This window comes from Chamaea fasciata, unplaced genomic scaffold (assembly GCF_029207755.1).
Source record: "Chamaea fasciata isolate MVZ Bird 193981 ecotype frontalis unplaced genomic scaffold, bChaFas1.0.hap1 SCAF_14, whole genome shotgun sequence".
Taxonomy (NCBI): Eukaryota; Metazoa; Chordata; class Aves; order Passeriformes; family Sylviidae; genus Chamaea; species Chamaea fasciata.
This window is the reverse complement of record NW_027094099.1, coordinates 1,652,908-1,662,643: the sequence shown is the minus strand read 5'-3', so window position 1 is coordinate 1,662,643 and position 9,736 is coordinate 1,652,908. Positions and strand designations below refer to the sequence as shown.

The window sequence follows — 9,736 nt, the reverse complement described above, 5'->3', positions numbered from 1 at the left end:
ATCTGGAGCAGTTCCTGGGCAGTCTGGGAACATGAGAGATGGGTCCAGTTCACCGCACAAGTTAGTTGCAATTAATTAATGAACTGGTTCTATTAATTTACTCCAAAATCCAATCACTGGGGGATGAGGTCACAGCTGGCAGAGACGTACCAGCAGGTTGCAGAGTTTTCTGCAAAATAAATTAGCAGCATTTAATTTCAAGAATCCAGGGGAAAAAAAAATGTGTTAAGAAGTGATGGAGGCCTGGAAATCAGCTGGGGCTGCAGCCAGGAGAGGCATGGCCAGCTGTGAGGTGAGTGAGACACAGAGCCAGGCTTCTATCCAAGGGTATTTATGTACCCGTTCCATCAACCTGCTGCTCCCAGGACTGAGCCATGCGCCTACAGAGGAGAAATTCCTGGGGGAAGCCAGCCTAAATTACTGTCTCCCCCAAATAGATGTGATTTGAAGCAATTTTCTGAAGTGTGGGATTATTACAGGTAAGTTATATATTGATTTTGAAGGCTTTCAGATGAGCAGAAACATTCTTGCCTCGTCACAGAAAAGATGAAGGGTTGGGGTGGGGTTTTTTTGCTTTTTTGAGGGAAGAAGAGGGAAACGCACCATAATAAGGCAGAAGTGAGACATAGGAAGGCAGACATGGGTTTGAGATCTCCAAAAGAGCTCTAGCCACTGAATTATCCTCAGTGAGAGGTGAAAAGCAGTGATTTGTGGTTCTCAAGGTCCCACAGGTGTTTTCCTTCCCCCCTTTTCCTCTGCACCCAGCATCTCTCCAGCCCAGAGAGGGAGCAGCATATTAGGGGGAGTGCTGAGATAAATCCCTGTTAATCTCTGCTCGCTGTACGTGAAGGGCAATGGCTCTGCATGTTATTTTCTCACCTGTTTGGTGAGCTGATGGAAAATCAAGTCATATTGCTCCTCCAGTCTCTGCTCTGACAGAGGCCAAGCTGCTGCACTTGGGTGTGGGATGCTGTGGGAAGATGTACTGGTGTAATTACCCACAACATACCAGCAATCCACCTGCCTTGGAAACTGTAAAAATTGCAGCTTTCCTCAATAAAAACTACCCTTTGATGGGACCTGGGCTGCCCAGAATCATTCCTAGTGCTGCTGGAAAGAGGATTGCTAACATCTAACCTGTCCCTTCCTCTCCTTCTCACATTGGATGCAGGGAACAGGTTTCTCTCTCTCACTTTGCAACCATCACCTCCTGTATTTGCAGACTCAGTTTTGCCCTTGACACTCTCTTCTCTGGGTTAAGCAACTCAAGTTCATTCAACCTTTTGTGTTTCCCAGATCTTCTGGACTGACTTCATTGAATTCATTAGTGGGGTCTTAGGCCAGGAGGAGGGAAGGTCCTGCCTGAGCCCCAGCCTTATCACTGGAGGTGAATATTCTTCTCCTGCCATGATGCATTGGGGCCCTTTGGGGAGGTACAGGGGATATTTTAAGCAGATTTGGGGACTTTTTTGCCCTTACCTCTTTTGCAGAAGGCTGGCAGCACCACTTGCAGCTGAGGAATCAGCTCTCAGCGTCTTTATCTAAGCACGTCAATTTGGCTTTTCCTGAACTCAGTCCTGCAGGAGCACCTCGCTGCTTCTCCCTCCATGTATATATTTAGGTATTTTCCCATATCCAATTAATCCAACCCCTGCCTCGATCCATCCTGCCTTTCATCCTCCTGCAATAAAGCATCTTTTGTTAGCAGTGCGCTGCTGGCTGTGTTCCTCCGTCAGCCTCGTGTAAAACATCCCCAGACCCCGCGAGACAGGGACGTTCATTACCCTCTTCTGCAAACCTTGGTGCTGGGAAGGGCAAGGGAAGAGGTCCATTATATTCTGAGCCTGAGCCCCCTGGGTGAGAGGCAGCCAGAAGGAAGGAGAGCTTGAGCATTGCTGTGGTTAGAAAAAGTTGGGGCTGTAACCCCAGGCATTGGGATGAATCTTGCCAGAGCATCACGCCAGGGTTGTTTTAGCACTGGGCACTGTATCACTGTGGCTGCATCTCAGTTTGGCTACTCTCAGATTGACCTGAGAGAATCTGAACCTTTTTCTCCCTCTCTTTTCCCCAACAAAAACCTTTTGAGGTAATGCATGTTTTTTCCACTGATGACAGGTTTTATTTCCATTCTCTCCCCTCCTGTCCCCTCCCAGCCCAGGGATAATGAATCCAGCCTGGCTGGAATGTTCAGATACCTTCAGGAAAGAAGATGATCCTGCAGGGTTCTTCCTGTACCTGGTGAGGCTAAGGGTGTCCTGCCAGTGGGATGCCATTCCCAGAGGCTTAGGGAGATGGCACTTGGGAATACAGTTCTTTCCTGCTTCCCCTGCCAGCAGCCCAGAGGTGTTTTTTTGGGAAAGGTGCAACTGGGATTGCAATCACTGAGCTGGGCACCACCATAACTCTGCCCCATTTGAGACATGTTGTACAGAGCGGGGACATTACAGGGCATTTGGAGATGGGACAGCTTCTCCAAAGCCCTGAGGGATGCCACTCTTCTCCCTTCCCCTTTCCCAGCAGAGGCTTGTGTTCAGGTCATTGCCATCCCTTTCCTTTCCCTCCTGATGGATGCTGTGCTGTTCCAAGTTTAGCGTCAGTGGGTCTGTCAGAAAAATTAATTTTTTAATTAAAAACATTTTTTTTTGGTGATGCTTTAATGTCTGGATCTGGAGTAATTATTAGTAGCTCCAGGGAGACTGTGCTTTAGAAAAATTGTTGGTGCTACTGCAAAAGAATTTATCTGATTAACGTCAGCCTTCACACGTGGCTGTCAGGGGGGATGGATGAGGGTGGGAGTCCTGCTGCTCTCAAGCAAACTGATTAATCATGGAAAATGAGGCAGGGCTCTGCAGGTGCTGATTTTTCACCTCAGAGGTGTGCTGGGAGCATCAGTGTGGAGCTCCCTTGCCATGCCCTACCCTGTACACAGGTCCTGGGATGTGCCTTGAAGGATTGGAGAGAGATGGGTTTGTCCCCAGCTGGAATAAAGAGGCAAGAAAACAGCAAAAGAGAGCATGAGCAAAACCTTGGATATTCTTGCCCCCATTTCCTGGGTGGGAATGGAGGGGCTGTTGCCACCCCAGGGCTGGGGATACTTGGTGATGCCCCCATCCAGCCCCTGCCCTGCGGTGGTGACTTGCACCATTTTCCATGGCCAAATCCTTCTCTGAGCCAAAGATTCCCTGAAGGAACCAGCTTTTCTCCCAGCTTTTCCTTCCCAACTCATTATTACTGGCTTATTCCTGTGCAGAAGTGTAAGCATTCAGATTCATCCCCAAACTCCTGGTTCTGGAGGTTTTTGCCGATTTAATCCCCGTAGTCCTGGCTGTGCTGGCTGCTCCAGCTTTGGATTTTCTTGGCTGGGGGAGATTAACTGGGGAAAGTGGTGTGAAGGCACCTGTTTGCTCATCCATCCCCCTTCTGCAAGCACCTCCTGGTGATAGGGCTGGAGGGAGGGAGGGAAGGGATGGATGGATCAACAGGAGGGAGGGAGGGAAGTAACAGGAGGTCCTGGGCTGTCCAGAAGCAGGAGGGACCAATCCCTGCACTGCTCAGGACCCTCATCCCCTCAACGAACCTGTTTACCCAATTCCATCATAACATTACCAGCTGCTTCCCTAACGGGTTCTGCAGGCTCCAGGCAGATCCTACCCTTTGTGCCCAATTAACAGGCTGTACCCTGGAGAGTGGGAGGCAATACAAATATTTTCCATGTAGTAATAGGACTTTTTTTTTTAAAAAAATCCTTTTTTGAATTTTTTTTGGCTGTGGTGCTGTCATTATAATATTGATTTGACATCCAGGTGTCATAAACAGCTGGATGACAGAAAAAATGGCAACTTTAATTCATTTTGCAGGCAGGGGAGTGGGGGGAACAGTTTCCTCGAGGCTTTTCCTCCCCCCACCACCTTCCCTCTGCGATGCTCCATGTTCCGCCCTGACAGGAACATTTATAAACTGCCACTGTGGGGAGTATTATTAACAGCTCGATTCCTTAAAGATGCAATTAATTATTCACCTGCTTCCAAATCAGTTTAAGCAGCTTCTAAGCTGCAGTGTAAATAAAACCTTCCCAACTCTCCTCTCCTCTTTCGCACACATATTCCTGGTATTCATAAAGTGGAGCTATTTAAATTGAGCCAAACTAGCAGTTATTGTAAATTACTGCAGCTCCATTGGCTTCCTGGGCTCTCCGCTGAGTTACGCCAGCCAGGATTTTAACTCATCCTTGTGGGGATGGCAACTGTCGCTATTTTCTCATTTGCCATATTTTTAGGCTATTTTTACCTTGTTGCTAAATCCCTCCTGTTTTGTCATGCCTGTCCCCCCTTAGCCCAATCTCCCTCTTACCTGTTTGCTATTCAATAAATCATCCCCTAAATGATCCCCTGACTTGAGCATCAGCTACAACGCCTCGGTGCAGGGTTTATTTATATTTTTTTCCCCCTCTTTGGAAAGACGTTGATTAGGTCTCAGCTGACTTGCTGCTTTCAAAGGAGGAAATGCCGACTGTGCTCCAGGGGGGTCTGCAAGCAAAAGGCTCATTTATTGTGGTTAAGTTTCTGGGCTGAAATTTAGGTTTGGCAAATGGCAGATATTTGGGGAGAAAACATTTTAAAAAGAGGTTTGGACTCTTTCTCTCAGGGAAAGCTGAGACCTGCGGTGGATTTTAATGGGAGCGGATGGGGCAGAGCTCCTGAAATACCTTGTCATCACCACCCAGAAATGCTGAGCACCCAGGGCGGAAGGGACAAGGGAGCAAAAAGGAATGCCTGGGGGATGCTCACCTCCTTAAATAGACTCTGAAAAAAAAATTTAAATGAATAAAAATCCCCTTTCCTCTTGCATGGGTCCATATCCAGCATGAACACAGCCGCCTCCTGTGTTTCAAAGAGGCCAGGCCAAATCTTTGCATAGATTAGTCGTTAACAATGGAGTTAATAATGATAATGGCACAAACGTCCTGTGCCTGCGTGAGCTACACTTAGGAAAATCTGCCAGCACCAGGTAATCACCATGTTTCACACTGTCAATGAGATCAATCATGTCGAGAGCCCATTCATCAATCAGCTATGCCTGGGGGCTTAGTAGGCAAGGGGGGAGTACAGGCAGCTCTCAATGCCTCAAAACCCAGTTCCTGCGGGATAAGGGGTGGTGCTCCGGGATTAGAGTGGGGTGGGGAGGTGTCAAAGCTCTGGTGAGCTCCAAACCCAGCTGGGGGCCAGGCAAGGCCCGTGCTCACCTCCCCTCAAGGGTGCACCCCTCTCTGTGGTGGCTGGGGCTGTCAGGGCTCCTCTGCCGGAGACAGATTGTTTGTTGCTGTTTCTCCATCTGGCTGGAATCACGTCTGTCTTCCACTGTGTTATTTGTTGCCCGACTGCCACCTGTAAACCGTCCTTTCTGCTTGGCTTCCTGGCAAGGAGATGTCCTCAGCTGCACGGCCTCAGCACCGCCCTCAGGTTCCTCTACCCCACGTGGGATCCCAGTCCACCAGCGCTGAAAATCCTGCCCCAAGGAGCTTTCTGCTCTGAAAAACAGGACCTTGCCTCAAAAATCCTCCCTAAGCCTGTAGTCGTGGCAGAAAGGAGCCGGCAGGCAGGAACGGGCAGCTGTCCCGTGGCAGCTTCGCTCCAGCAAGCAGCAGGAGGTGATGGAGAGCCTGTCCCCATCTGCGCAGAGGCCAGGGTTGGACCCCGCCCCAGGGCAGTCGGCCAAGCACAGCCTTGCAGAAAGGACAAGAACAGGCTGTAAAGAGCATGTTATGGGCAGTTTGGGGTCGGGAAAGCCTGCTGGACAATCCTTTGTGGCTGCTGTGTTGTTAAGGGAGACACGCCCCAAGGGGAATCTCAGCATCTTCAGCTCCTCTCGACAGCAAACCTTGAGGGACAGGGACACCCTGGTTCTGGGTGGTTCTGGGGTGGGCAGTCCTGCCCTGCTTGTGCATCCTCCCCGCTGACTGATGGGTGAGCACACTGGGAGCTGGGAAAGGGTTCCAGATTCTGCCAGCTCGGAGCTGCTCTGTGTGGCCAGGCTGTCACTCCTGGTCTGCATGAATCAGATAGCTGAAGGCACGGGGACATGGAGGGGACACGGCCCTACCTGTCACTCCTCTGGCCTCTCCATCCAGCTCCATACCATCCTGCTGCTGCCAGCTCTGCCTGCAAGGATCTGTTTGTCTCCAGCCTCTGTGCTAGATGGGGATGCAGCCTGGGGACCTCCTTGGCCAAGGGGGATTCAGGCTCATTGCCAGAGTAGGATTTTAGGATTTTGGCCAGAGGATCATTACCCCTTATTCTTCATCTTAGTGAGAAGGGAGTAATCTCACCATTGTACCAGGTAAGTAGAAGTGTTAAACCACCACCAGCATTGATGATGCCACCTCCAGGCAGCCAAGAGGGTGGCCTGAAGGACCTGGCACTCAATTTGAACTCTGTTCCCTGCATGGAGCCCTTGCTTGTACAGCAGTTTTGTAATTCCTGGGGCAAATACTATTGCAGACCACAGCCCATGAGCCCGGGCTCAGCACTGTGCTCTCCAGAGGTTGAGCTGAACGTTCGCAGAAGCTGCAAACCTTCCTTGCAGTGCTGTGGCCAGCATCCTCATCTTGCTCAATGTGATACCCAGCTACCTCAGCCCCTCTGCCAAGGATGCTGCAGATGTTGTCCAACAGGTAACGGCATCTTTCTCCTCACAGCTGCACCAGGAAGGGATGCAGGGCTGGCAGTGGGGCAGAGTGAACCCCAGGAGCCCCCATTTGGTTCTCCTCTCCCTTCTCCCAGCCTTGCCTGGGCCATTCCCCTCTTTTTCCCGGCAGCAGCCTTTTCTTCCTTCCCTCTTCCCCACTTCTGGGAGGCTGCTTGATTGCCTGGCTCCCTTCATTAGCATGATACCTCCTGGAAAATTGGTAAACAGAGGCGTATGAATGAGGTGTTGATTGCAATCAGCGGGGGAGAAGGGGGACTGAGAGCGCTGGAGAGGCCAACGATGCTTCTCAATCACCCGGTGGTCCGGGTCGGCTGCTGGAGAGGATCCGCTCCCCGGCACGACCCATGCGGGGCGGCCCACACACGCACCTCGTGCTGGGGAGCGGATCCTCTGCAGCAGCCACCTGAGCATCCCTCTGCAAGGAGGGTGCTGCGTGCTCGTCCTTGCCTCTTGGGAGTGTGGGATGTGGTCGGGAAGAGCCCATGCTCGCTGCCAGGATGGGTGGGCCGCGGAGGGGCTGGGTGCCAGGACGCGCTGTCCCGTGCAGGGCGCTGCCGGGAAGAGCTCCGGGGGATAAACCCATCACCCATCCTGGCGGTGTCTGATTCACCGCGGCCCTGGGCTGCTGCCAACAGCTCACCCACAAGTGTCTGTCATTAAGCATCTATTTAGGCGTGCAGAAGTTGCCTAATTTTTCAAGAGTGCTGCAAACCCCCGATGTCCTTGAAGTCAGATGTAGCTGAAAGTACCTGATACCTCCAAAAATGAGTCACGGGACACATGAATCTGATGCCCGGCAGAAACGGGTGGCTAAAGGGCCAGGCTGTGTGCGGGACGAAGATTTTCCGATTATCAAAGGGGGTGTCAGTGCATATCAGAACCCTTCTGGGTGTTGGTGATCCCCTGACTGAAGCCAACGCAGACTGCAGCCCTGCATTGCTGGAGAAACCCCAAGAGTGATGGGAAACCCTGTGGGAAGGTGTCTTTCCCTGTGGAGCATCCTACTGCCACCCAGGCCGTCTCTGCTCCCTGTCCCCAGCTTTGCTGCTCCCCAAAGGTGGCCTTGGCTCATGGGAGCCAAACTACTTGTGAAACCCTGCCTAGAAAAGGCAGCCAAAATAGGATGCTAGAGGATTATTCCCCAGCCATACTCTGCAGGAAACACGATGACCAAGAATAAACGCAGGATTTAGAGGAGGACACCTGAAGATGGGCTCAGGCTGGGAGAAGGATCCCTTGCAGAAGGAGGTAAAACACTGGCAGTGGTTTTTACTCCCTTGCATCTATTATTTGACCTTATAAAACTCTATTTGTGGAGGTGGTTGTTATTTTTTGTTAAAACTTTTAATCTAAAATCCCATTAGGCATTAGGCTCAGCGGTGTGTTCATTTGTGAGCAGAAGCAAAACAGTTCGGTGTTTGCTCATTCCTGTATCTTCCTCACTTCAAACAGATGAAATAAAGTATTTTCTCTTTCCTTCTTGTTTTCCTTTGTGGTTTGGCTTTCTTTAGGAGCCTTCGAGGCAGTTCAGCCTGGTTTTCCCCATTCCCTGCACCACACGTCTCTTCTAGCTCTGCTGTTTTCAGGTCTGTTGAAATCAAATAAATTCACAGGATGTCCGCTGAAGCAGGGACTTTTTCTTTGCCTGGCTCACCTGTCAGTGGGGTTAAACCAGCCCATCCAGACTAAATTGTCTGACTTTGGGATAAAGGAGCTTTAAAAGATACATCCAGGGTGTCTTTTTGTGTGTATGCCCATCTCTACTGGGCAGCAGCAGCCTGTGGAGGGGATGGCCTGGTCCCCACACCCAGGGGGGCAGCACAGTGGCCCTTTACAGCGGGATTTTTTTCTTCACCTCCATTTTTCTATCATCTTTATTTCAGGAATTGCTTTAAAACCAGGCTTTGAATAATTCACTGGGAGCATACGGCAGTCCACCCTGATTGCTTCGTCACAGCTTCCCTTGGCTTCAATAATTCACTTTCCCACCAGGAGCTGATGTGCTTTCCTTGTACGTGGGTTTGCTGCTGAGCACACCCGGCTCCCGGAGCAAAGCTGGTCACGAGGAGGAGTAAAAGGGGATTTAAGGCCAAGTGCGTTTGTTTTAAGAAGTGCTACATTTCTGGCAAGGCAGAGAGTTGGCCAGGCAGCTTCTCCAGCTGTGGAAAAGGAAACACCAGGTTCCCCTGAGAGCAGAGACTGTTGGTCATGCAGCCCCTTCCTTGATGTGAGGCTTTGTGGGCTGCACCTCCAGTGGGTCAGTATCCACTCCCCAAAAGCATCCCAGACCCTCCCAACCCGGGATGTCCCCCAGCCCCACTGCTCCAGCTACTGAAAGCTGCATCACCCTCAGTCTTCTTATGAGGTGTCTAGGCTTGTATTTTCCCCCAGAAAATCAAGCCAAAGGGGCCAGTTAGTTGGCAATGCCCAGGAACAGCAAATAAGTGTGGGAATGGGAACAAGCCACGGGGATTCAGCAGCCTCTGTATCCAGGTCCTGCTTAATCGGGTAAATTAAGGTTTAACTTAAAGAAAGCACAAAGGGTTCCATTAACTTAAATGGAACCATCCAGGCTCCTCTGTTCATTGCAGTGCATTGATGGGAGAAGGTTTGATACACATGAAGAGTAAATATAAAATATATAACGTACAAGTGTCTTGGTTTGAAAGACAGGTGGGAACCTCCCTTGGAACGGAGAATATGATCTTCTTCCCTCTGAATTATTATAACTTTGAAATGAGGGGGCTTTCAGGCAAAGCTACGGGAAAAGGGATGCCAGTTCTGTAGGGGCGTGTGTCTGTCCCACACGGACCAGGCCCTGCAGTGCTCCCACCCCACAGCGCTCAGGGCCCTTTAGTATGGTGTGTGTCTGTCCCACCCCACAGCACAGAGAGCCCTTCTGTAGGGTGCGTGTCTGCCCCACAGCACACGGAGCTCTGTAGGGTTTCTCTCTGTCCCGCCCCACACGGAGCTCTGTAGGGTTTCTCTGTGTCTCACCCCACACGGAGCTCTGTAGGGTTTCTCTGTGTCT

At 50.8% G+C, this 9,736-nt stretch overlaps 1 long non-coding RNA gene across 1 annotated transcript; it reads left to right on the top strand.

Annotated features, from left to right (window-relative positions):
• The first annotated feature begins 205 nt into the window (after window positions 1–205).
• LOC136297104 (uncharacterized) lies at window positions 206–1,687 on the top strand. Its single transcript, XR_010723095.1, has 4 exons — window positions 206–292; window positions 438–479; window positions 1,297–1,387; window positions 1,491–1,687. It is a non-coding gene; the product is annotated as an uncharacterized lncRNA (long non-coding RNA).
• Window positions 1,688–9,736: the final 8,049 nt, after the last annotated feature.